General features: G+C 55.0%; 1 protein-coding gene across 5 annotated transcripts in view; it reads left to right on the top strand.

Moving 5' to 3' along the window:
* Positions 1–1703: 1703 nt before the first annotated feature.
* Ppara (peroxisome proliferator activated receptor alpha) overlaps positions 1704–6880 on the top strand; it is a 67031-nt gene continuing 61854 nt past the window's right edge. The window contains exons 1-3 of one of the 5 annotated variants that reach the window (XM_055626886.1): positions 1704–1847; positions 2726–2838; positions 5802–5887. The gene's annotated coding sequence lies outside the window, so the exon portion shown is untranslated. The other 4 variants (XM_055626888.1, XM_055626885.1, XM_055626884.1 and 1 more) reach the window with 4 other exon arrangements.

The following is a 6880-nucleotide window of genomic DNA, read 5'->3' as shown; positions in this document are numbered from 1 at the left end:
AGGATCCCAGGGAAAACACGACAGCTTTACTTGCTAAATGGGAAGGCTCCTGTGGGAGTCAAGTCCAATGCCAAAGTTACAGAGTGACAAATGAGTAGAGCAAGACCAAAACTAAACTAATGGTCAGAGCAGTGCCAAGGGGGATGAGGCAGTAATGGGTACTTCCAAGCACCCCGTAGATGCTGCAGCTCAGTACCAGAACCCAGAGACACTGGGTTTTTCCTATTCGTTCAGATCCAGAATAAAGCTTAATTTTCATAGCAGGCACAATAGGAGGGTACAATCAAGTGGCATAACTGTAATAATACATTACTGTAGTAAACGTTATTCGAAATGTGTGCGACGCCCGTTTAATATTTTCAGATTGAACTTGACCACATGTTCTCGAAAACAAAGCAAGCACATTTTGTTTGTTTTGAAACTGGGTCTCTTCCTTTATGTAGCCCTGGCTGTCCTGGGACTTGTGTATGGAACAGGTTGGTCTCAGACTCACAGAAATCCACCTTCCACTGTTTGCCAAGTGCTGGGGCCCACGGCGTGAGCTACCACACCTGGCATGCACTTGAGACTAACACACTGTGCCTTTATCTCTACTCTCCTGACCCTTGCCCACTCACAGCCAGGTAGCTCATGGTGCTAGCTCTGGTCCAGGCCAGAACAAATAGCCTTTGGGAGTTGAATCTCGACTCTGCACGGAGACTCCTGAAGTATACAGTGGGTCACTCTGCAAGCCTGTGCTCTGGTTTGGATAAAAGGCACCCATGACCCAGTGCCCCGAGACATAGCCCACTGGGGACGCAGTCACATGTATCCACAAGGAGAGTGTCTGTGCCCGGGGAGGGGAGAGGGGCCAAGAGCAGAGTTATTGTAACTCTGCTTTGACCTTCCGAGACAAAGATAGACATCTGACCCACAGTGAGCAAAGGGAGCCTGTAAACTTAGGTTTGGAGACAGGTTAATTATCAAGAAGGGTAGAGTGTCTGTGAAGCAGCAGTCTCCAAGTAGCAGGTTCTGGATCCCGAAGACTAGAGCCTTACCCACCACCACTGCTTGGCTAACAAGTGACATAGCTCTCATGTGTTGCTCTGGTGGGATTGCAGCCCAGCGAAAGACCATCCATGGCCAGCTTCCCACAGACCTCAGGACAAATGCCAGCCCTCCAGACCTGCCCCCTGGCCCCCCTCAGCTACAAGGCTCTCCCTGGACAGCTGCCCCTGCCCGCCTCTGCCCACCTCATATCACTTCCACACTCTCCCTCCTTGTGCCCGTCTCTCCTTGCCATGGCTTTTGAATTGTCTGATGCCAACCCCAAGAGTCTTGGGGACAGGACAGTCCAGAGCGCCAGGCTCCTACGTCTGCCAGAACCTGAAGTGTCAAGCCAGCAGTTGGCCTCTGTACCAGATAAGTACAGATCGCTGCATGGATATGAGGTCCAAGAGCACCCCTACTCTCTCCAGGTGGCTTCTGCCCCTGATTTCCTCATCTGTGAAGAGGTAGGTGGAGCTGCCTTCCAGGGCTACCGCGAGTCTCGTGGCTAAGGCGAACATACTTCGTTTCCTGGGTGGTGAATGCCAGTCCTAGGGTGACATCCAAGGACATACCAGGCTTTCTCTTCACTGAAGTCCACCTCGGGCCATCAGCAGCTTCCTATTTTCCATCAGCAAATACCGACTTCTCCTGCCCTGGTGGACTTCCACCACCTGATGGAAGGCACGCTTCCAGGAGATCAGAGGCCACTGTCCTGTCAGATGACACATGATATGAGGCTTTGCAGATCAGCAGAGGGCAAGCCAGTGACCCTCAGAGGCCTTGGGTGGTTCCTGGAAAGGACTTACATAAGCTGCCAGGTAAACATAGATGGGCCTGGACCCCAGACCCACGGGAGAATCTCCAAGTGTGGGGGAAGGCAGGTAGTGGGGTTGCTGGGCTTCCTGTACCAGGCTCCCCCCCACTATCTGTACACTCACTGCAGGGGCACCCTGCTGGTACCCCTCCCATCCACCTCTGGCAGGCGGGTGCATGCAGGAGGGGCTTTCCAGAATGGCTTTCTCTCCTAGGCCTGAAACTGGTCAGGGAAGGGGACATTGGACAAATGTGTCCAACCTGGAGCCCACGGGCCGTACATGTCCCAGGAGAGCGGGAGATGTGACCCAACACGTTTGCAGCTGGCATACGTCTTGCGTCTCAAAAGCCATCCAGGGTGAACTAGGACACGGGACCCTAAAACTTCCAGTGGTTCCTAATGTGCCAACTAGGGGACACAAGGACATTGTTCAGCCCCGAGTTGCAGGTGCCTATCTATATGTCTCTACACCCCCTCAACACCACAGGAAGCAGAAGGCATCCCAGGTGTGCACCCTCTGAGGTGGGTGGAGGAAGCCCTTGCAGCTCTCTCCTCTCAAAGCAGTCTGCCGAACAAAATTCACCATCCTCTGCGGCAAGTGACAGAGGGCCATGTGAGCAAGAGACGGTGGGTCAGGATTTCTAAGGGAGGCTGGCTGGCAGGAAGGCTTTGTTATAAAGTGATTCCTCTAGGCTTGTAGTTTAAAACAAACAAACAAAACCCACGTGTTTTTTTTTTTTGTTTTGTTTTGTTTTTTTTTTTTTTTTTTTTTCTTCTTCTTGGAACCTTGGGAACTCCCGGAATTCCAGCTGTCATTGGGCTGTGTTCTCTGTGTTCGCAGCTACTCTGCTGACCCCTCTCATTCCGAACTATTCTTTTCAGATCATTCCAAATGTCCGGTAGAACTGGGTTTCTGGCAAAACCCTCTGAAAAGGAAGGCAACACCCCTGCCTGTGGACTCTGATCTCTCGAGCTTTGGACCTGCTGTGCGCCAGGTAACTGAAAGCTCACTTTCCAGTGGCCACCCCGGCCACCTAGGACACTGGGGGAGGGGGGAGGGTCCTCCAGGGATGCAGCTATTGTGGGCGGCCTCCAGCCATCCTTGCTCACTGTTTGAAAGATGCCACGTAGCACAACGCTTTGTGCCGCTGATAAGACAAGGGAATAATGTTATTTCTGAGTATCCCCTGGGTCATCCAGGAAACCATACAGGCAGGTCATTTTGCAAGGTCCTTCCCTCCCCCACCCCCGTTTATTTATTGTATGTAGCAGAGTGGCTGGTGTGTGTGTGTGTGTGTGTGTGTGTGTGTGTGTGTGTGTACGCATATGGAGGTCAGAGAACAGCTTGCAGGAGCTGGTTTTTTCCTCCCACCATGTGGGGCCCCAGGACGGTATTCAGGTCATCCGGATTGGTAGCAAGCACCTTTACCGGCTCAGCCATCTCCAGGGTCCCAGTTTTGCAAGCTTTGAAGCATAATACAAACAGTAGCGATTTCCTGGCCAGGGTGTGCAAGAAAAAGAGAGCTTGCCGGGAGGCAAGCAGGGAAGGTTCTGTGGGTGTCCGGAGGGTGGGGCAGAGTTCACCACAGGTATGAGGCTGATCAGCAAGGATGGGGTTTAAAAGAAGTTCCCGACTGTGCCAGTCTGAGGAGATGTGTGTTTAAAGTTTCCTTTCCCCGAGTAGGTTCTCCCGGGGGCGCTCATCGCCACAAATAGCATCGTGGCAGGCGCAGCTTGAGGACAGACAGGAGGGCTGGCATAGCACACATTTCGTTCCCAAAGGAGCGGCGGTCCTGATGCGTTGGCACCCCGGGGGCCTTACGCATTCCGAGAGCGGAGATCCAGGGGCGACGCAAACAAAGAGGCTGTGCCGGGTCGTGGTCTCCCCCTCCCGCCCCCCCTGCTCTGGGAGCTGGCAGAGCCCCAGTGGCTGAGCTGGGCACGATCAGCCCCTCAACCCCTTAAACGTACGCACAGGGACCGCAGCCCGGGGCGGGGAGGGGCGAAGGAGGAGGGTCGGAGCGGCAGCGCCTCCCCGCGACCGTCCCCAATGCCCTTCAGCCTCTGCGCTCACCGTCCGCCACACCCACCCTGGCACCTCGGCCACCTGTTGCCGCGTGCCCCGGCTCGCTCTTCCTTTACTTCCCATTTCGCATCCTGGGGCTCTGAAGATCAGATCCCTCCAGCCCACCACCTCACGAACTCCCAGGACTCCCGGAGCGCCCTCCGCGGTCTAGACCAGCTCACCAAGGGCACCCGGCGGGAAGCTCCACCCGACCCGCAGCCTTAAACTTCAGTCCCGGCTGGTGCGCAGGGCTGGGAGCAGGAGCGAGCGCGCGCCGGGGTGCAGGCTTCCCGCAGGGCTCTCCTCGCCCGTCGGGTGACCTTGGTAGTCCCTTCACCTAGCCAGCCTCAGTTTATCAACGGATGCCCCGGCCCCCAGGCACTAAATGGGCACCAAGGAGAGCTGCCCCGGGCCTCTTCAGCCCCGCCCTCACCCCGCAGCAGCCAATCAGAGGCTGCCGTCCGGGGGGTGTGCCTCGTCCTGAGCCACGGCTCAGGCCTAGGGGGCGGAGTTTCCGGGGCGGTCACCTCTCCCCGGGACCCCGCAGGGGACGTCCGAGGGGCGGCGCGTGTCGTGGGGGCGCGGCTGGCACGGGCGCACGGGGGCGGTGCCGGGCCGGGGCCCGGAACGCCGCGGCCCCACGACAGGGGTGACGGGGGGTGGAGGCAGCCGCTTGTGCCCCGGCTGGCACCACCTCCCCGGGCGCGCCGGCCCTGAGAACCCCCAGCTTCGGGTGCCCGGAATCGGAGGGCACGCGCAGGGGCGGGAGCCAGGCGTCCCCTGTCCCGGGACAGTGAGGTGGGTGGACGGGGAGGGGAGGGACTCGGTGGCGCATGCGCGCGGACGAGGGGCGCGAGTCTGGAGACCCACAGGCACCGGCTAGGGCACACTCTGGGAACTCCTGCGACTTTCGGGACGCGCGGGACTGTCCGCTACTTTGGGTCCCCGGGAGCACCAGGCGCGGGCACCGAACCCTCGAGTTTTCCGCTGGTGGTGGGACTGGGGGCTTCGCGGAGTCCTGGAACTGGAGCGACGCTGGGTCTTCTGGTTGTCCCCTGGAGGGGAGGGCCCACGGGCGGTGACATCTGGGTGCGCCCTTCCCAGGCGTGGTACCTTTGGGCGTCACTCGCCGGGGGGCGTTTCCTGAGACCCTCAGAGATCTTAGAGGTGAGGTAACCTGAGGCCCGGACAGACTGATCCTGGTGTCACTGAGCCAGGCCACTGCTGTCAATCTGGAGAAACGCCCGAGTTCGTGTCACCAGCAGCCGACCCTCTTTGAGCACCAGTTTCCACACTGTGCCTGACCCTAGTTGGACAGAGGTGGGGCAGGCCCCAGCAGTCGGGCAGAGACTCTGCTAAATCTACCTCATGTCTCTGCCCTCCAAAGACCAGTGCCACAGTGGGTCCTGTATAGGGTCAGCTTAAAGTCTCCTCTGTGCCCCTGGCTGTCCTGCTGGCCTGATATGGATGAAGGGAGCCAGGAGTGCCAGTGTGCCAGTCAGGAGGGTGACTCTGCCCCAGTGCTCACTCCAACTAGCCTGGAACAACTGTACCCCTCCTTTTCCCCAGACTTTTTTTTTTTTTTTTTTTTTGAGAGAAAGTTAAGATTCTTTTTAAGAAAAATCCATGGTGGTATATAATGTCTTTGAGATGCACCCTGAGACTCCGGGCTGCTCGCCTACCCCCAACCCTACCCCACTCCCTTCTCCTAAAGGAAGCCAGAAAGGCCCCTCCTTCTCCCAGCTCCTCTTGAGGGAGGAGCACAGAACTTTCTTGGGCGACCCTGGGACGCTGTGGGCAGGGTCACAGTGACTTTCCCAAGGTGGTGGAGAGTTGGGGGCGATCCAGAGAACATATTGTAACCAGTTCCTTTCTTAACATTCTACATCCAAGACTGAAGTTCAAGGCCCTGGTGTTCCCGGTGAACTGACAACTTGTGACCGGTCAAGCTCAGGAACAAGTCCATCAGGAACCCCCAGGTAAAGAGGGTTTCTGGACTGCTTCCAGACTGGAAAACTGTAAATGCTGTCGTTGGTTGCACTTCAGACCAGCGATGGGGCTGGGGTAGTGATTATTTTGTGGTAAAATGCATTTTCAGATCTTGGAAAGCCAGGTAAATGAACGTAACGGATCCACGTTTCAGCTCTGAGACATGGAGTGTGTTCCCTGGGAACTTCATTTCCTCATGGCTGGCTGCTCTGGTGTAATTTAAAAAGAGGTGGCATTGCTTTAGAAATGCCTCTAAGAGACAGACTGGCCTCTGTCTCTTAGCTGTTTTCACATCAGTTTGACTAAGTGTTGGGTGAGTTACATCATCAGCCAGGGCAGGGATGACCCCAAGAAACAGCCAGATAAACAGATAAGCTTAGTGATCATATAAAATTCCAGAGACAGTGGGCCTGGTGACAAATGAATTGACAGTATAAAACGAAGTGTTTCTTTTCCAACATCTTAAACATGTATGGATGCACACTGGACTCCGAGAGTTTGTTAACAGGGCAGGATCTTGTTAAGTAGCCCATGCTAGCCTGGAGCTGACTATGTAGCAGAGGCTAGCCTTGCATTCTTTATATCCCCCCCCCCAGCCTCCCGAGGACTGAAAGCTGAAGTAGTTCTTTTAAGCCTATGTTTGTCAAGCCTATAAACAGAGGTGTAAAAAGTGTGTGTGGTTTAGAAAGAGAACAAGAGAAGAGAAAACATGTTTTTAATTTGTTTCACTAAATGTTAGGTTGAGAAAAACATTTTCGTGTGAATAAAATGCATTTTTTTTTGCTTCATTTAAAGTGTCTGTATGATAACTCACTAGGTTGAGACACAGTAGTTTGCCAATGTATACACAGACTTACGTGAGTATAGTGAGTGTATAATTCATTCATTTGATTCATGCTTATTGTGTAGCTACCGTGGGCCTGTTGTGCTGTTCATGAACAGGACATTTATGGGCTTTCTCATGAAAGTGATTTTCATGCCAG

Source organism: Psammomys obesus, unplaced genomic scaffold (assembly GCF_907164565.1).
Source record: "Psammomys obesus unplaced genomic scaffold, mPsaObe1.curated_primary_1811, whole genome shotgun sequence".
In the NCBI taxonomy this organism is placed as follows: Eukaryota; Metazoa; Chordata; class Mammalia; order Rodentia; family Muridae; genus Psammomys; species Psammomys obesus.
This window is presented reverse-complemented; position numbering and strand designations above follow the sequence as displayed.